Source organism: Triticum urartu, chromosome 5A (assembly GCF_056163025.1).
Source record: "Triticum urartu cultivar PI428250 chromosome 5A, HENAU_Tu73, whole genome shotgun sequence".
In the NCBI taxonomy this organism is placed as follows: domain Eukaryota; kingdom Viridiplantae; phylum Streptophyta; class Magnoliopsida; order Poales; family Poaceae; genus Triticum; species Triticum urartu.
In genome coordinates this window covers 463,991,860-464,012,980 of record NC_141877.1, presented here as the reverse complement: position 1 = coordinate 464,012,980, position 21,121 = coordinate 463,991,860, and positions in this window count along the sequence as shown.

The following is a 21,121-nucleotide window of genomic DNA, read 5'->3' as shown; positions in this document are numbered from 1 at the left end:
AGTGATTGTTCTCTCCTCGTCGTCTTCCTCCCGAAAAAATGTGTGCTGGCACTGTTGATTCTTTGCGGTACGCAATAGCGCATCGGGAGGAAATGCCGCTTCGTTGTGTTGGTGTTGCCTAGCCAGGCCCACCCATACACGGATCAATGATGATGCTATTTGCCGTGTTGTGATTAATGGCACGCCGACCAGTGAGGCAAGTCACGCTCAAATGTCAATGGGAGTATGAGACCAGCTACGTACCGCAGCCAGTTGTTGTGCAAGTACGCTGGTATGTTGCAAGAATCTTCCTAGTTAGGTGTACAAATGTACTTTGTATACTGTGGTTAGACTTTAAAGTAGATTTCTCACAAAAAAAAGACTTTAAGTAGATTATTTGAATTGTAGTGGTCGTTGATGGTCTACGCACCTGGACGTGTTTTCTTTTACTTCTGGTGTTCCTTGTACTATTATGATGTTTGATGAATAGATCTGAAGTTTTTCCTGCAAAAAATAGATTATTTCAACTATTAATTTTCTTATTAAATATTTAAAAAATGTCTAGTTGCAGATACATGAAACAAAATGTGAAAAACAGTTATATGCTACATGTGTTGAAATATATGGCCCATCTTTTTTCCATTATCGGACTTTCATACTTTCTCCGTCCCAAACTAAGTGTCGTAGATTTAGTACAAAGTCATAAGTGTCGCATATTTAGTATAAAGTTAGTAGTTTTAGTAGGGGGAGTACAATTTAATATGATGATAGAACGGTGATGTATTAACTTCAAGGCCCATGTGCAATATTTTTTTTAAAAAAAATCCGACATTCATCAGCTGTAATTCTAAGACATGATGGAGCCTAGAGGACAGGGAGAAGGGTTGAAATACATCTCCCGTCCTAATCCTTGTCGGTCCGCTAAAACTTATTGGTGAATTGGTCAGTGTGTGCAGTTTACTCAGATTTGCATCCAACCGTCGTTATGGTGCAACCACCTCGCATGAGACATGGTGTTCATGGCCACCAGTGTTACGGCATCGATGATGAGCATCACATTGTCACTTATCTACTATCATAAACAGAATAATGCATCAGAGGGACGTAGACAACATGAAGATAATCAAGCCATGTGTTTCTCGTGTGCCTCTGCGAGCAAGCGGATAATATGACTCCGCTCGTCTATGCTGGCACAAGCCTTCGTAACATTGTGTGTATGCGTCCTCATCCAATAAGGATGCCATCACTAAAGCTACATGATAGGCCAACTATGAGGGATCGATCTAGGGTAGCTGCTAGGTCTTCTATACAGGTGTGGCTCTGTGGTTTATTTCCTGTACCACCACGATGATGTGTGCAACACGTGATGAGACATGGAATCAAAAGTATTATGTTTGCCTTCATCTCCTGCACATCCGGTGGTGGTGGTTGTGGGAGCAATGGCAACAAATGATGAGATGTGAAGTCCATAAGGTTCATGCTATCACTATTGATTTTTGTTTGTAAATTATATATTCAATATCCATGGATACGGAAAACACATCACAACCTTTTTCTTCGCAAGCGTGCCTGTTGCTTAATGCAATGTGTGGAAATGCCCTCTTACAGCCAAATCTAACATGGCGAAATGTTCTACAAGTGACATGTTGGCACTCCAACATCTCAGTTAATGATAGTTTTTAGATAAAAGGCATACGCCCGACTTTATAAATAAAGTCACCAGGCAGAGTAGCACAACCAACACCCGAGCAACACAGTAACAAGGCAGACAAAAAAAGGAGTTCGGATACATGGCTAACCAGCCAATCAAGGCACGCAGGCCAGAACTAAGATAACAAAGTAGACGCCATGGTTAAGAAGCTTCGCGATGTCTGCGCTCCAAGGAGGAAGTCGTAGCCCAAATCTTGGACACCATAGTATCGAAGGCCTCGTGATCAACATCCCTAGTCAATGATCTCCACTGTTGCAGGATCATACCAGTTTTAAATAAGCAATCGAAAGGATTAGCCGGGAAGACATGCTCAATGGTAAACTTGTTTCTAGTGGTCCACAGCGACCAACAAATCGCCGCAAACCCAACCCAGAAGACCCTTTTAGAATGCCCAGACAAGCCATTGACCAATCCCCTAAGCTCCATGAAAGAAGAGGGGTTCCATGCCACATGTAGCCAAGAGCAAGTACAGCACCACACAAATTTAGCCAAGGAACACCGGAAGAAGATGTGATCAGTGTTCGCAGGGTCTCCGCACAAGGCGCATCTGTCCGAGCCCAGGCCATTTCTTTTCCGGATTTGGTCTGCCGCGGGAAGCTTCCCACGAAAAGCTTGCCACCGAAAAATTTTGATCTTAGGAGGGACGTGGGCGCTCCAAATGCACTTGTACTTGGAAGTGGGAAAGCCCGAAATAAGTTTAGCATACAAAGACTTAACCGAAAAGCGACCAGAGGCAGAATGGGGTCAGACCACCGAGTCCTCTTCCTCTGAGAGCAAAGGGAAGCAAGCAGTAAGATGATTCCAGTCTTCCAACTCTTCAAGAGATAGCGTTCTACGGAGGTCCATATCCCAATTATTCACCGAGAGCTCAAAATAGAGATCTCCGGGTTAGAGCAGTAAGAAAACAAAACTGAAAACGTCACCGTAAGGGTGGCTTCCCCATACCACCAATCTAACCAAAAGCGAGTAGACTTTCCATTCCTGACAATAAACTTCACCAAAGACTGAAATATCAGGCGAACTTTGACGAGCTGAAGCCAGAATTGGGAGCCGCCAGAGGCCGGGGCGAACATGGGGCTCGGCGTAGGGAAATATTTAGCTTTGAGAATGCTAAGCCACAGCGGAGTCTCCACAGAAGACATAATTTTCCACCACCACTTAATGATGAGGCATTTGTTCATGACGTCAGTGTTAATAATACCCGACCCGACAAGGTTTTTAGGTCTGCAAATAAGTTTCCATTTCACCATCCTATATTTACACTTGTTGTCCGCCGAATTCCAATAGAAGGCGCCCCTATGTTTATCAAACCCAGCGTGTGTCCCTCCCGAAAGGAGGTAGAAACCCATCAGGAACATGGGGAGGGAAGAAAGGCAGACGTTGATTAAGGCAACCTTGCCCGCTTGAGTATTGTAATGGCCTCTCCACGACAGGACCCGGTTGCCCACCTTTGAAACAACTGGGGCGGAATCTTTAGCCAGCAATTTGTGGGGGGGGGGGATTGGAAGGCCCGGGTACTTGAAAGGGAAAGATCCTAGGGAGCAGTTTAATAAATGAGCAACTCTTTGGGCCTCAACATCCGAGAACCCAGTAACAATCACTTCACTCTTGGCAAAGTTATTCTTGAGCCCAGATAGAGCTTCAAAGCAGAGGAGAAGAAACTTCAAGTGAGCTATACTTTCATCATTCAGTTCAACCATTATGATGGTATCGTCTACATATTGGAGGTGGGAGATGCCATTAGGGGCAAGGTGGGAACTAACCGGGGTCATATGCCTAGCTGCCGCGGCCTGAGTCGGGATATGGGAGAGGGAGTCAGCCACAAAGTTAAAGAGGAGGGGCGAAGCTGGATCACCCTGCCTCAGGCCCCTGCCGTTGGCGAAAAAATTATTGATGTTCCCATTAACCGAGACTACTTATGAAGAAGTTCTAAGTGAACGGCCGTGGGGGTGGGAGGGCCTAAACATACCCCATCGCATTTTACTGGTCCATGCTTGTAGACATGAACTACCTACAGTCCATCCTAGAAATGATCAAAGGAGAAGTGACAATGACTCTAACACATTTGATGCTACAGTACTAGTGGGGAGTTGACAAAGGAAAAAAAAGAAAGATGGCACAACTCAGTTGAGACAAAATGAGACTAAGGAAATCCAAAAGTGGTATGGGCTTCATGGATATGCACACTTTTAACCAAGCCTTGCTTGCAAACAGGCTTGGAGATCATTTGATACTCCTGACAGTTTATGTGCTTGTCTACTGAAAGCTAAGTATTATCCAAATGAAAATATTTTGGATGTTCTATTCACTGGGAATTCTTCGACGGTATGGAAAGGTATTGTGCATGGCCTGGAGTTAGTAAAAAAGGCATCATATGAAGAGTTGGTAATGGAACTTTGATCAAAACTTGATGTGATCCTTGGATCCCGCGTAGCCATGATTTCAAGCCCATTACACCAAAGAGGAACCGCCGTTTGAACAGTGTGGCAGATTTCATAGATGGTTAGGGCACTTGCAATATTGAGAGATTGGAAGAACACTTTTGGTCGGTGGATGTCAAGGAAATAGTGTAGATCCGCACTTCTGTTGGGGAACGCAGTATTTCAAAAAAATTCCTACGATCACGCAAGATCTATCTAGGAGATGCATAGCAACGAGAGGGGAGAGTGTGTCTACGTACCCTCATAGACCAAAAGCGAAAGCGTTAAGTAACGCGGTTGATGTAGTCGAACGTCTTCGCGATCCAACCGATCAAGTACCGAACACACGGCACCTCCGTGATCTGCACACGTTCAGCTTGGTGACGTCCCTCGTACTCTTGATCCAGCTGAGGCCGAGGGTGATTAGCTTCAGCACGACGGCGTGTTGACGGTGATGATGAAGTCACTGACGCAGGGCTTCGCCTAAGCACTACGACAATATGACTGAGGTGGAAAACTATGGAAGGGGGCACCGCACACGGCTAAAGATCAACTTATGTGTCTATGGGGTGCCCCCTCCCCCGTATATAAAGGAGAGAGGAGGGGAGGGCCGGCCGGCCCCTAGGGCTCGCCCCAAGAGGGGAATCCTACTACGACTCCAAGTCCTAGTAGGAATCCAATAAGAGGGAGAGAGGGGAAAGGAAGGAAGAGGGGGGGAGGAAAGGGGGCGCCGCCCCCTTCCCCTAGTCCAATTCGGAACCAAGGGGGGCAGCCCTTCCTGGCCCTTCCTCTCTTCCCACTAAGGCCCATAGAGGCCCATTAGTTCTCCCGGGGGTTTCGGTAACCCCTTCTTGTAAGTGCATCTAGTGCCACCCCTAGTTGGTTTTGGAGTATTGACGACAAACCTAGTTGAGGGACTAATGTGTTTGTGAGAATTGCAGGATAACACAGGTAGAAGTCCCTCATTGATTCGGTTTTCCTACCAGATATGACCCCTTAAAATGTATGAAGACATTGAAGTCAAAGGTGGTATATGAAGATATTCACATTGAAGACTATGACAAGAGAAGACATCACATGAAGCCTATGGAGCTCGAAGACTTAGATCTTTCGTAGTTCTTTTTCTTTTGTGTTGAGTCATAGGAACCACCGTACTATTAAGTGGGGTCCAAGAGAACCAGTCAGACTGACTGAAGTGATGCCTAACCAAAAACCTATGTCTTCGAGTGAAGACTATGAGAGCGAATCTTGTCCAGAGTCGGACAAGTCAGCTTTTCTTGTAGCCCAAGTAAAGTTGTCATGTGAGTTTGAAATCTAACCGTTGGAACACGTGTCAGTTCCTTAGTGACCCAGGGTCATTTCGGATAAATCAGGTCGGGTTGCCAAGTGGCTATAAATAGCCCACCCCCCACAACCATAAAGGTTGGCTGCTCAGATTGAGAGTACGGCTTTTGTCGTTTGAGAGCAACCCACCTCGAAGCCTTTGAGAGAGAATTCCTTGCGAGGATAAAGCCCTAACCACCCAGAGCCAGAGAGAATTGGGCATCACTTAAATCCTCTTGTCTGTGTGATCTGAAGACTTATTACACTTGAGGACTGTGCATCCTCCAGCCGGTTAGGCGTCGCGTTCTGAGCATCCAAGAGACATTGTGGATTGCCGGTGAACGAATTCTGTGAAGGTTTGGGAGTCTACCTTGAAGTCTTACCAGAGTGATTGGGCGAGGTCTGTGTGACCTTAGCTCAAGGGGAATACGGTGAGGACTGGGCGTCCTGAGCTGCGTGTTCAGGACTGGGTGTCCGGGACTGTGTGTCCTAAGGTTTAAATACCTAGCCGCCCCAACCAGACGTACAGTTGTCATAGCAACTGGAACTGGTCCAACAAATCATTGTCTTCAATGAGTCACTAGTTTCATCTTCCCTTCCCTTTACTTACTGTTGCTCCTTGTGAAGTCATTGTATGTTTGCACTATCTTTTGTCTTCACTGAGTGACTGCATGTTCTGTATGGCTTCATAATATCTTCCTACCTGATCCTTACTACATTGCTGCTATTAAGTCATTGTGCTTTCACTTCATTGAATACTTGACTATGGCTTGTCTAGTGTAGTCTACCTTCCGCTGCATGGTAATAGGTTTATTTCTATCGTTTGTCTTCATAACTTCCACGTTTTGAAGACTTTCATAAAAATCGCCTATTCACCCCTCCTCTAGTTGATATAACGCACTTTCAATTGGTATCAGAGCTAGGTGCTCCCTTGTTCTGTGTGATTCGGTTTAACCACCTGGAGTTTTGGCTATGTCGACTGCAGGGATAATTAAAGTCTCCGTTGCGTGCCCCGTCTTCGATGGAACTGAATATCCCTACTAGAAGAATAAGATGCGCATGCATCTTGAAGCCATTGATGTCGACCTATGGTATGTCGTCGAAAACGGCGTTCCCAAGGCTGGAGAAGGTGTCGCTGCTGCTGATGTCAAGAAATTTGTTTAACTGGACTCTACTGCCAAGAATATCATCTGTGGTCACCTGACCAAAGGACGGTATGGCCGTGTGAGTGCTTTGAAGACATCTAAGCTGGTCTGGGACTGGCTCTCCAAGGTCAATGAAGGCATCTCAACCCAGAGAGATCAGAGAATCAGTGTCCTTCGCAACCTCTTCAACCGCTTCAAGCGAAATGACAATGAGAATGTCCAGCACACTTTTGACCGACTCACTGACATCACAAATGAGCTTCAAGCCCTCGGCGCTACTGAGATCACCAAACATGAAGTCGTCAAAACACTACTGAGATCACTTGATAGTTCGTTTGACATCCTAGCCCTGATGATTCAAGAACGTCCTGATTTCAAGACACTCGATCCATCTGACATACTTGAGAGGCTCAACACACATGAGTTTCAGCTTTCTGAGAAAAGAGATATCTACGGTCCAAACTATGGGCGAACTCGTGCCTTTAAGGTAAAAGCTGTCTCCTCATCTGAAGAAGAATCTGACAGTAGTTCTGATGATCCTGAAGACATTGGAAGAGAACTTGCTATGCTTGTGAAGAAGTTCCAAAAATTCACCAAGAAGAAAGGCTTCAGAAAGTCTTCCCGATCAAGCTCAAGGAATGATGAAGTTTCTGCTCACGACTACAAGAAGAAAACATGTCACAAGTGCAAGAAACCTGGCGACTTCATCTCTGAGTGTCCACAGTGGGACAATGAGAACAAAAAGAAGAAGAAGAGCAAGGAATATGACTCTGACGACAAGAAGAAGAAGAAATACTCAAATTCTTCGTCCAAGTCTTCCTCAAAGTCTTCATCACACAAGAAGAGCTCATCTGGCAAGGCACGTGCGTTTGTTGGCAAGGAAATGGACTCAGAGGAGGAGTCCGCTTCTGAGGAGGCGGAGGTGGAGTCTGAGGAGGAGTCCGATTCAGGCGTCGCAAGTCTGGCTACAGCATACGTTGCCAAGTCCATCTTCAATACTGAAGACAATGACCTCGTCACCGACACCGATGCAAATGATAAGGACTACTCCGCTTCTACCTACTGCTTCATGGCTCACGGTGCCAAGGTAAACACACGCACTACTCACTATCAAACATCTAGTGACGATGACTCTGATTGTGATTCAAAACCCAGCTACAAAACACTTGCTAAAATTGCAACTGAACAGCAGAAAGCTATGGAACATATTCAAAAACTGTTAGACAGAAGCGATGATCTGTTAGGTGCTGAAATGACTCGATCTGAATCCTTAATTGAAGACATAAAAAATCTTCACGTTAAGTATCAGGAACTTGAAAGTCGTCATGAAACTCTCTCAACAACTCATGAAAATCTTTCCTATGATTATCTTCAAAGGAAGTAAGATCTTGAGAAATTGAGAGCGGTTCATGAAGATCTTCAAAAGAAAAACGAGTCACTTCACTCCAAACAGATCAGTCCCGCTCAGGAAGGATTTGAACCACCATGTCTTAAATGCATTGAGCGTGATAATGCTACTTCTGTTGCAATATCTTCAACTGTTGATGTGGTAACTAACCCCTCTGCTGAGGATACCATTGCTATTGCTGATGAGAATGCTAGGTTGAAGACATTGCTTGAAACAGGGATGTACAAAAGTCTTAAAGGGCATCAGACACTATGTGATGTCCTCAAAAAGCAGATTCTAAACCGAAACCCAAGGAAAGAGGGTGTTGGGTTCGTAAGGAAAATGAATGCTGATGGCTCTTACTGGAAACCTGAGCAGTACCCCAAAACCATGTGGGTTGCTGCAAAGGAACCTTCAGCAGACCCATCCAATCTATCTGGCTTCACCTGTGCTAACCCCATTATCATTGATGAATCCTTTGATTCAAACTATATACTTTTTAAGAATCAGAATGGTGAAGTGTTTGCCAGGTACATTGGTACTAACTGCAGGAATGGACCGCCTATGAAGAAGATCTGGGTTCCGAAAAGGTGTCTGGAGAATCTTCCTGTGAATGTCATCATGACACCTCCCGTGAAGAAGACAAACCTCAGACCAAAGGCTTCATACGGTCCAAAGGCTTCATACAAACAGAGGACTCACCTGAGTCGCACTAACGCAAATGTTTTGCAGGGAAACCATATTCAGACATATGAATATGAGAGCGGTTCATCAAACCGCCATGTTCATAAGACCAAGAACTATTCTGCTTATTCTTATGAGTACTATTGTCCGCCTGCAAGACTGTTTGCTAGGGCTCCAAAGCCAAAATTCTCAGATGCTGCACTTAGACTTATTGCTTCTCAGCCACCCTTGAAGATGTGGGTGGCTAGGAAAGCTTAACTCTCTTTTGCAGAGAAAGGTCTCCAGCAGAAAACCAAAATCGTCTGACGCCATTGCTAGGGACCTTAAACATATTATAGGGCGCAAGATCAAATGCCCAAATGGTCTTACTATGTACTTCGTTCCTGAATCGCTTGCTACTCTCCCTATTAGTCCTAATCTGGATCTAAACTTTCATAACCCACTGGTTCGTCAAATGTTTTTGCTTCACAATGCTTTTGGTGAAGCCTATCCCCCTAACTGCACTGTAGGGTACGACACCAGCGTCTTCAGAATGGATTATTGATAGTGGGTGTACAAATCACATGACTGGCAAAAGAAGACTTCTTATGGACTCAACCTTACGTCCATCCGACAAGAGCCACATCACATTTGCTGACACTGGTAAAAGTAAGGTATTGGGTCTAGGTAGAGTTGCAATCTCAAGGGATCAACACATGGACAAAGTCATGCTTGTTGAATCCCTTGGCTTCAACTTAATGTCTGTCTCAATGCTTTGCGATTTGAACATGATCGTAATATTTGGAAAATATCGTTGCCTTGTACTAATGGAATCTGACAAGTCTCTAGTGTTTGAAGGGTATCGAAAAGATGATCTGTACGTAGTAGATTTCTCAGCAGGACCACAGCTTGCCGTATGTCTTCTAGCAAAAGCTTCAGAATGCTGGCTCTGGCATCGGAGGCTTGGGCATGCTGGCATGAGGAACCTCCACACCCTTGCGAAGAAGAAGCATGTCATAGGCATCGAGGGCGTCAAGTTCAAGAAAGATCACTTATGCGATGCCTGTTAAGCAGAGAAAATGACGAGGGCGAAACATCCCTCGAAGACAATCATGACCACTACGCGGCCCTTCAAACTGCTTCACATGGATCTTATTGGTCCCACTCATTACTCAACTCTTACCACTACTGCATGCCTCTATGGCTTCATTACTGTTGATGATTACTCTAGATACACTTGGGTGTACATAATCCTTTACAAGACTGAAGTGCAGGATGTCTTCAGACGCTTCGCAAATCGAGCTATGAACAATTATGGCGCCAAGATAAAGCACATCAGAAGTGATAATGGCACTAAATTCAAGAACACTGGACTTGATACATATCTTGATACCTTGGGCATCACACATGAATTCTCAGCCCCGTACACGCCACAGCAGAATGGCGTCGTCGAACGCAAGAACAGAACACTCATTGAGATGGCCAGAACGATGCTAGATGAATACAAGACCCCAAGAAAATTCTGGCCTGAAGCCATTGATACTGCATGCCATACAATCAATCGTGTTTATCTTCACAAGCTTCTGAACAAGACATCCTATGAGCTCCTTACTGGCAAGAAGCCAAATGTCAGTTACTTCAGAGTATTTGGCGCAAGGTGCTGGATCAAGGACCCACATCACACCTCAAAGTTTGCACCAAAAGCACATGAGGGTTTTATGCTTGGATATGGAAAGGATTCGCACTCCTACAGAGTCTTCAATCTCTTTCATTAAAAAGTGGTTGAAACAGTGGATGTGCGGTTCGATGAGACCAATGGTTCACAAAGAGAGCAACTACCAAATATGCTAGATGAAGTTCCATCCAGTGAATCAATCAAGCTAATGGGAACTGGAGAAATTATACCTTCTGAAGCTCATCCTGAGGAAGAACTTATCATCTCAGCACCTGATCAACATGAAGACAATGCTCAGCCTGAAGACATTCCTTCTAACAACGACAATGATCAGCAAGAGCAAAGTCTTCGCCCTGTACATCCTTGCGTTGCCAATGAAGTGCAGATTGAAAGAATAATTGATAGCATCAATGCACCCGGTCCACTCACTCGTTCAAGGGCAACTCAGCTAGCAAATTTCTGTGGGCACTTCGCATTCGTCTCAATAACAGAACCCAAGAAAGTTGAAGAAGCCTTCATGGAACCTGAATGGATTCAAGCTATGCAAGAAGAGCTTCAACAGTTCGAGCTGAATAATGTATGGGAACTAATTAAGCATACTGATCCACGGAAGCACAATATAATAGGCACCAAATGGATATACCGCAACAAGTAAGATGAGCATGGTCAAGTTGTCAGAAACAAAGCTCGTCTCGTTGCTTAAGGATATACTCAAGTGGAAGGCATTGATTTCGATGAAACATTTGCTCCTGTGGCTAGACTTGAAGCCATACGCATACTGCTGGCCTATGCAAATCATCACAACATACTTCTATATCAAATGGATGTGAAGAGTGCTTTTCTCAATGGCAAGATTAAAGAAGAAGTGTATGTATCACAACCGCCTGGCTTTGAAGATCCAAAATATCCTGACATGGTATACAAGCTCAATAAGGCACTGTATGGCCTCAAACAAGCCCCTCGGGCCTGGTATGACACACTCAAATACTTCCTGAAGAGCAAAGGCTTCATACCTGGTTCCCTAGACCCCACTCTCTTCACGAAGACATATAATGGTGAACTGTTTGTGTGCCAAATATATGTGGATGACATTATCTTCGGCTGCACCAATCAGAAGTACAGTGAAGAGTTTGGATATATGATGCAAGAGCAATATCAGATGTCCATGATAGGAGAGCTGAAGTTCTTCCTTGGTCTTCAAATACGACAACAACGCAACGGCATCTTCATATCTCAAGAGAAGTATCTCAAAGATTGCCTGAAGAAGTTTGGTATGCAAGACTGCAAAGGCTTCACAACACCAATGCCAGCCAAACATCATCTGGGTCCCGATGACAATGGTAAAGAGTTCGATCAAAAGGTATACCGCTCCATGATTGGTTCTTTACTTTATCTCTGTGCATCTAGGCCAGATATTATGCTTAGTGTTTGCATGTGTGCTCGATTTCAAGCGGCACCAAAGGAGTCGCATCACTTAGCTGTGAAGCGAATTCTTCGATATTTGGCTCACACCCCAACTCTAGGATTATGGTATCCAAAGGGCTCAGAGTTTGATCTAGTTGGATTCTCGGATACTGATTATGCTGGTGACAAAGTTGATCGCAAGTCTACATCAGGCACATGTCACTTTCTGGGATGATCACTTGTATGTTGGTCTTCAAAGAAGCAGAACTGTGTATCTCTCTCCACTGCTGAATCTGAATACATTGCTGCTGGATCTTGCTGCGCTCAGCTTCTGTGGATGAAGCAAACACTCAAGGACTATGGCATTCATCTGAAGCAAGTGCCACTTTACTGCGACAATGAAAGCGCCATCAAGATCGCCAGCAACCCAGTTCAGCACTCGAAGACAAAGCACATTGAAATTCGTCATCACTTTCTCAGAGATCATGTTGTGAAGGAAGATATTGATATCATACACGTCAACACTGAAGAGCAATTGGCAGATATCTTCACCAAGCCCTTGGATGAGAAGAGATTTTGCAAGTTACGGTGTGAGCTAAATATTCTGGAATCCTCAAATATCCTGTGATCAGGCACACATCCTAACCCTTATGCATATTGATGACTTTGATGTGCAACGCACGAAGTAAAGTATATCTTCAATCAATGAAGACATACATTCTAAGTGTGAATACATTAATGTGGAATTTGACTTCGGAGCGCCACGATAATTGTGCGCCGTGTCTGGGTCTAATACTTCCTATACGGTGGGTAACGCCACCACCAAATGTTCTATTTTGAAGTGTTTCACTCATGACGTTACCTTGCAATGTCTTCACATTTGGTTTGGCTTCGATCTCAACATATCTTCATGATTATTTTCACTATGTTGATTATATATATATATATATATATATATATATATATTAGTGTTCTGTCCTCTACAGCATTCACTTATAGCTATGTCTTCATTGTTCAATCTTTTGAACTAAGTGAATGTGATCAGACCCTAACCTCTCTATGCTTTCTATCTCAAATTCTATCTCTCCAAATCATATGCATTCTATTGAAACTGTCGAATGTCTTCTCTGCGTCCTTGTCAGCAGAAGATACAGAGACAACCATTAAGTCCGTTTTCAATGCTCATTCCTCCACATGAAGTAGGAACGACCACCCGACAATCAAGGCGTGCGTGGGACGTGGAACAAACCCCAAAATTCCGCATAATGGCCACGTGTTCCTCAGATGCGAATCGCCAGGGGCACCTGTGTAATAGCGCAGTGCCGCCCATGTACCTATAAATACACACTTCACAGCGGTCATTATCTCTTCTTCCACTCTCGCACGAACCCTAGCGCCATCGCTAGCCCTCGACGACGCCAGCGACGAAGCGCTTCGCTGGCGTAACCTCTCCGACGCTGTCTTCACGCCGACCGCGGACATCGTCCTCTCTGCCGTCGCCGTAGATGTCCTCTGTCACCAAGTTAGGGCACGAAAGATCGAACTGCTCGGCCTCATCTTCCACTTCGTCTAGCAGTTCTTAGTGTGGTAAATAAAACTTCCTTTTTACAGCACCGTTGATCCTATGGATTTGTCACTTTCTACCACAAGCAGTTTCTATTCACACAAGTTAGATCTCTCTCATACTGCATCTCATAACATGCCTAGTATATTCACTTATGCTTCACAAAGTAGTTAGATTCCTCACTTGTACTGATCTGTGGATTCGTACAAATCTGGAACCAACTCCTTATCTATGAGTGAATGTCTTCGCAAAATGAGGTCAATGTCTTCTAAACTGATTTATCTTCAAAATCTTCTGAGAATGCATATGACCTCTTCCCCTTCCCTCGCACCTTAATGCTATCACAGGTACATGTCCGTGGGAGAATCCTTTGGTTCTCATAGTCTGCATTCATTTGCAGAATTCTTACAGCATCACATTAATTCTCCCGAAGCCAGTTCCTGTTGGTCCAGCAAGCGAAAACCTTTGAAGCCTTTGAACGTGTTGAAGCCTTTCAAGTTAAAGTTTATGGCTTCAGAGAAAGCAGCAAGGAAGGGTGGCAGAAAGCGTCGTGGAGAAACATCCAGAGATCTGCCAGATGAACTCTCCGAACTGTACAAGACAGATCCTGAAGAGGATTACAATCAGCGCAAGACCCGAATCCAATGGATTCGAAGATATTGGGCAGAACAATGGTTCAAATACCGATTTGTAACCCAAGAATATGCTGAGAAAAATGCCATCAAGAGACCGTGGGGAGACATCCAATACAAGAATCTTCTACCCAGGTCCAGAGATGAAGCCATTGCTCAAGGCTTCTATCCCTGCATGGTCCGTGGGCCACAGCCAGCTGATGCACACCCATCGTCACTACTATGGTGTCGTGACGACAATCTGTTCAAGCGCAACTTCCAGTTTGCCCAGAACTCAGCAAAGTAGAACAAGAAGACTTTGGGGTTAGACTTCAACCCTGGTCCCTCAGCACCAAGGGCAGATGGCACACGAGATGCAGAACCCAATGTCATCGGTCCTTTCTACAACCTTGAAGGCCTCATCACCCGCATCTTAGTTCAAGGGACTGCAGTGAATGAGCCTGCAGCTGACGCTGAATCAGAAGAAGCTCCTGCAGCACCGAAGACAAAGAAGATGAAGAAGCCTAAAGCTTCAAAGCCTGCCCCCTCACAAAAAATCTCAAGGGCGAAGCCACTGGCAACTGCACCTCCTGAAGACAGTGTGCAGTCTGAAGACTTATCTCGCATCTCCAAGCCCCAGAAAGTCAAGATGCCTCTGCCTCACATCGGACAAGAGCTAACTGCTGCTGCCATTCTGCGCAATGACGACATTGATCTGTCAAGTGATGAAGATCTAGCAGATGACGCTCTTGAGCAACTCATCAAGAGCAAAAAAGAAGCAGAAATCTTCAATGATCTGCCTCTCTTTGATGTGACCATCATCCACAACTTCATTAACGAGTGGTTTGACACGCCAAACATCAGCTTTGAAGATTTGCAGCTACCAATTGGCCTCAGTGTCGCCTTCCAAGGCGCCATTGCTTCAGAACTCGCTATTGCCCAGCGCATTGTTGAACTGAAGCAAAAGATTGACTATGAAAATGCTCAGTTCAAGAAGCATATGGCCAAGCTCAGCGTGCAGGAAGTGAAGAACTTCAAGAGTATGATGCACGAGCTCAAGGAAGCCTTTGTAAAGAAACGTGCAGAAGCTCAGGGTTTGTGTGAGCGCATGAAGACCCTGGCTGACAGATGTGTGCAAGCCTACAATGAAGCTGAGAAGCGCAAGGCCCTTGGGCGTCCTGGCATCGACCCCAGGATGGCCGCAAAGAAGAAGAAGAAGCCTGCTACGGCTGAACCTGACGCACCAAGGCAGGAAGCAGTTCCTATTGTCTTCCCAACTAAAATGACTGGCTCGAAGCCAAAAAGCCGGTCAACAGCTTCAGAGCTCAAGAAGACAAGGACTGCTGAGGCTGAAGCCAGGAAGAGGAAACATTCTGAAGCCTCTCCAACTGCCCCCTCCAAGAAGAAGAGGAAGACCAAGAAAGATCGGGTTGCTCCCACAGAGCCCTTGATAGTTGAACCCATTTCTATGGTCTATCCTGAAGCTGAACGCCATGAACGCCAACTGACTATCCATGAGCCTACTTCCACAGAGGCTCATGAAGCTGAAGACTTTCCAGCAGCTGATCCCATTGCTGCTGAAGACATTGGTCAACATGACAATGTAGAAGATGGTGCAGTCCTTCCTCAGAACAGCGAACTCATCAGCATTGGTCGTCCACTGACGCGAATTGCACAGGATGCTTCATGGGCAGATCGCCCTCAAGAGGAAGAAGACTATGAGGCCCAGCCCACTCCAACTCTACAGGCGTCGCCCGCGTTGCGCAGGCTTCACAAAGGTCCAAGGCCTCAAGTCTCTGCTGAAGACAATTCGGCTGCATCAGCCGCGGAAGAAATCCCACAAGTTCCCACTCCCCTGTCCCAACAAGAAGCAGTTCTCAAGGAGAACGTGCCTGTGACCGACCCTCCAGCTCGTCAAGTGGAGGATGAAAATCTTGCGGCTGCTACAACCACCAATGAATCTAATGTGGAGCCCTCCCCAACGGAAGAAGAAGACAGCGAAGCCACTGATCCCGTCACTTCTGTTCCTGAGTCTGCTGCCGGTCCCCAGTTCGACTATCATGTTGAGCACAGACCTCAGGTACAGAAGCCAATCCCAAGACTGCCAAGGTTCCCAGGTCCTGCATCAGCACCTGGCTCCTTCAATATCAATGGCTTCAGGGCAGACAACACATTCTTTGATAGCTCCAGGAACCCCTACTCAAGGGAAAGGATATCATCTGATCGGTTCTGGAGCTATCCTCAGGAAGCTATTACTCATGCATTCTTTACAACTAAGGTCACATCTTCCCACACAAGCGCCTTGACATTGAAGCCATAGCTGGTCTGCCCTGTCTGGAAGAAGCTTTGGATTGCTTCAAGGAAGTTGGACTGCTGCCGTTCATTACTGACCAAGAGCATTGGAATGAAGAGCTGTTGCTCCAATTCTATGCTACACTTCACATCCACGGGTACAGCAAAGATCCAAAGACTTGGGTCCTGGAGTGGATGACCGGAAATGTTCATCACGAAGCCAATGCATTTGACATCATTGAGCTCACTGGTTTGCCCACTCCTGGTGATCTCTACGAGCATGGCTGTCAGCTGCATAGTGAAGCTATTGAGAGCATCTTTAAGAGGCCGGAACCTGATATGAGTCAGATGCTCAACATGATGAAGCCATTGCCCCAAGATGCTGCTTATCCAATAGAGTTCTTCGTTGAAGACCTTGAGTATCTGCCACGAACCATCTATCACATCATCAGGCGAACTCTCTGGCCCATCAAAGGGCACTCTCCAAATGCCAAGCTTGAGGGTGCAATGAAGACTTTGGTCTTCTATATTCTTCATGGAAAATGCTTCAATGCACAGGACTTATTCATCCGCCAACTTGCTGCATCGGGCTCTGATCTGTTTGGCTTGAAGTTCTACGCCCCATGGGTAATGCGGCTAATTAACCTTCACTCCGATATCTCATATCAGCCATCTGCTCGCAATCATAGGATTTTTCTGCCTGATGTGGATATCTCTACTGAAGCCATCTATCCTGAGCCTGCAAAGGAACCTCTAAGTCTTCAGAATGCAGAGCATCAGAGTTTCTCACAGAACATTGAAGGAGTTGAAGCAGTCACTCGGGTGTATCCTTTGGCTGGCACTACACGTGCACCACACCCTGCGTCTACTGAAGCCACTAATAGTACAACTGCTCCAAGACCCAAGAAGCGCACTCGTGTTCTCAACGACCGAGAGCTTTTTGTGGCTCTTCATCAGAAACAGGATAGGCATCATGACTGGCTGAAGCGTCAGATGAAAAGCCTCTTGGTGGAAGTTAATCGCATTCATAATCTTGCCACCAAGAATGCTTTCGTTGCCCATGAAACCTGTCGCCGTACATGGAAAGGGCTAACGATGATGTGTTCTAAAGATGATCTCCAAGAGGATGGCTTCACTGAGCGATTCAAGTTTGACTCCACACCTCCTCGAAGAGCTGTGCTGCTAGGAACTCCACCCCTTGAAGACTCTGAGTTCTCTTCATCTGCTGCAACAATGACTGCCAGAGTTATCGAGGATGAAGATGATGCTACTTCACCACCACCTCCTTCAGCACGCGTCAACTCTACTCCAAGCTCTTCAGCACCGCCAAACACCACCAACGACCCTGCTACTTCACCTACTCCGCATGGGAACGAGTAGATGCTCTATGTCTTCAAACCTTTTTGGACCTTACTGACAAAAGGGGAGAAGCATATGAAGTTGATAGTCTTCAAGCGGGTCCATATGGGCGGGTGCTTTATATTTTGCTTCGTGCTTACAACTCTTGTTTTGCTACATTTGGTTCTTTGAGTTGTAACACTTAAACTCGATGGTCGTCTGCTACTTATCTGCCACTTTATTTTGCGATGATAAATTCCGCATGTGCGACGATAAATTCCGCACTTAGATCATTCTGCAGATGTCCATTTTCCATTATGCATGTCATTATCTTCATATACTTTCACATGCATAGTGGATTGTCATCATAAGTTGAAGTGGATCTCCACAAGTACAACCTGCCATGTGCATTTGCATTCCAAAAGCAAATTACCTATATGCACATCTTCAGGGGAGCCCTTGCAACTTATAAAGACAATTCCTTATCCTTTACAATTTCACAGATTATATTCCCCGTTGAAAACTTCAACTAGTTTGTCATCAATCACCAAAAAAGGGGAGATTGTAAGTGCATCTAGTGCCACCCCTAGTTGGTTTTGGAGTATTGACGACAAACCTAGTTGAGGGACTAATGTGTTTGTGAGAATTGCAGGATAACACAGGTAGAAGTCCCTCATTGATTCGGTTTTCCTACCAAAGATGACCCCTAAAAATGTATGAAGACATTGAAGTCAAAGGTGGTATATGAAGATATTCACATTGAAGACTATGACAAGAGAAGACACCACATGAAGCCTATGAAGCTCGAAGACTTAGATCTTTCGTAGTTCTTTTTCTTTTGTGTTGAGTCATAGGAACCACCGTACTGTTAAGTGGGGTCCAAGAGAACCAGTCAGATTGACTGAAGTGATGCCTAACCAAAAACCTATGTCTTCGAGTGAAGACTATGAGAGCGAATCTTGTCCAGAGTCGGACAAGTCAGCTTTGCTTGTAGCCCAAGTAAAGTTGCCGTGTGAGTTTGAAATCTGACCGTTGGAAAACGTGTCAGTTCCTTAGTGACCCAAGGTCATTTCGGACAAATCAGGTCGGGTTGCCAAGTGGCTATAAATAGCCCACCCCCCACAACCATAAACGGTTGGCTGCTCAGATTGAGAGTACGGCTTTTGTCGTTTGAGAGCAACCCACCTCGAAGCCTTTGAGAGAGAATTCCTTGCGAGGATAAAGCCCTAACCACCCAGAGCTAGAGAGAATTGGGCATCACTTAAGTCCTCTTGTATGTGTGATCTGAAGACTTATTACACTTGAGGACTGTGCATCCTCCAGCCGGTTAGGCGTCGCGTTCTGAGCATCCAAGAGACATTGTGGATTGCCGGTGAACGAAGTCTGTGAAGGTTTGGAGTCTACCTTGAAGACTTACCAGAGTGATTGGGCGAGGTCCGTGTGACCTTAGCTCAAGGGGAATACAGTGAGGACTGGGTGTCCTGAGCTGCGTGTTCAGGACTGGGTGTCTGGGACTGTGTGTCCTAAGGTTTAAATACCTAGCCGCCCCAACCAGACGTACAGTTGTCACAGCAACTGGAACTGGTCCAACAAATCATTGTCTTCAACGAGTCACTGGTTTCATCTTCCCTTCCCTTTACTTACTGTTGCTCCTTGTGAAGTCATTGTATGTTTGCACTATCTTTTGTCTTCACTGAGTGACTGCATGTTCTATATGGCTTCATAATATCTTCCTACCTGATCCTTACTACATTGCTGCTATTAAGTCATTGTGCTTTCACTTCATTGAATACTTGACTATGGCTTGTCTAGTGTAGTCTACCTTCCGCTGCATGGTAATAGGTTTATTTCTATCGTTTGTCTTCATAACTTCCACGTTTTGAAGACTTTCATAAAAATCGCCTATTCACCCCCCCCTCTAGTCGATATAACGCACTTTCACTTCCGGCACTCCGGTTTTATCTGAAACACTTTCGGTCTCCGAACAACATGGTCCAATATATCAATCTTTATGTCTCGACCATTTCGAGACTCCTCGTCATGTATGTGATCTCATCAGGGACTCTGAACAACCTTCGGTGCATCAAATCACATAACTCATAGTACATATCGTAATCGAACGTTAAGCATGCAGACCCTACGGGTTCGAGAACTATGTAGATATGACCGAGACATATCTCTTGTCAATAACCAATAGCGGAACCTGTATGGTCATATTGGTTCCTACATATTCTACGAAGATCTTTATCGGTTAAACCGCATGACAACATACGTTGTTCCCTTTGTTATCGGTATGTTACTTGCCCGAGATTCGATCGTCGGTATCATCATACCTAGTTCAATCCCGTTACCGGCAAGTCTCTTTACTCGTTTCGTAATGCATCATCCCGTGACTAACTCATTAGTCACATTGCTTGCAAAGCTTATTGTGATGTGCATTACCGAGAGGGCCCAGAGATACCTCTCCGATACACGGAGTGACAAATCCTAATCTCGATCTATGCCAACTCAACAAACACCATCGGAGACACCTGTAGAGCATCTTTATAATCACCCAGTTATGTTGTGACGTTTGATAGCACACTAAGTGTTCCTCCGGTATTCGGGAGTTGCATAGTCTCATAGTCATAGGAACATGTATAAGTCATGAAGAAAGTAATAGCAATAAACTAAACGATCATAGTACTAAGCTAACGGATGGGTCTAGTCCATCACATCATTCTCTAATGATGTGATCCCGTTCATCAAATGACAACATATGTCCATGGCTAGGAAACTTAACCATCTTTGATTAACGAGCTAGTCAAGTAGAGGCATACTAGGGACACTCTATTTGTCTATATATTCACACATGTACTAAGTTTCTGGTTAATACAATTCTAGCATGAATAATAAACATTTATCATGATATAAGGAAATATAAATAATTACTTTATTATTGCCTCTAGGGCACATTTCCTTCAACTTCCCCAAGAAAGCACCAGGACTTTCTTGCTTGGTTCCCGGAAAAAAGTGGCATCTGGTGAAGTAGCATCTGGTGTGCCGACTCCCCCTGAAAATTTGTATTCATGCATGGTAAGCGGCCTCTAGAGCTCTTGCAACAAATTAGAATATGGTCTATCGGCATCTGGGCACTAGAGCTACACGTTTGGTGTGTGATGGTTCAGCTACAGCCGGTATGATTCTCAGACGTCTTGATGGTGCGGCGGTGTTCGCTACCTACCGTGTGCTCTTCAATAGCAATGATGTGTTTCAACTTGAGATTCATGCATTCATGCAGTGCATGGCATGGCAAAGACTAGCTATTTTACCGAGTGATAACCTTTCTAGGTCTGCCTAGGTCATTTGGCAGCAGAGATCAAAGTTGTTCAGGAAGAGGAGGAGTTTATTCCATAGAAGCTTAGGGCTTCTTTGATTCAAAGGAATTTTATAGGACTTTTGGAGGGTTGAAATCCTTAGGATTTTTTCCTATGTTGGTCCTTTGATTCATAGGATTGGATCCCATAAAAATTTTTCCTATGGAATCTTTTGTACTACATTTCATAGAAAATCTAACATTCACTCCAACCTTACAATTCTTCTGTTTTTTTTTGTGGCATTAAACACTCA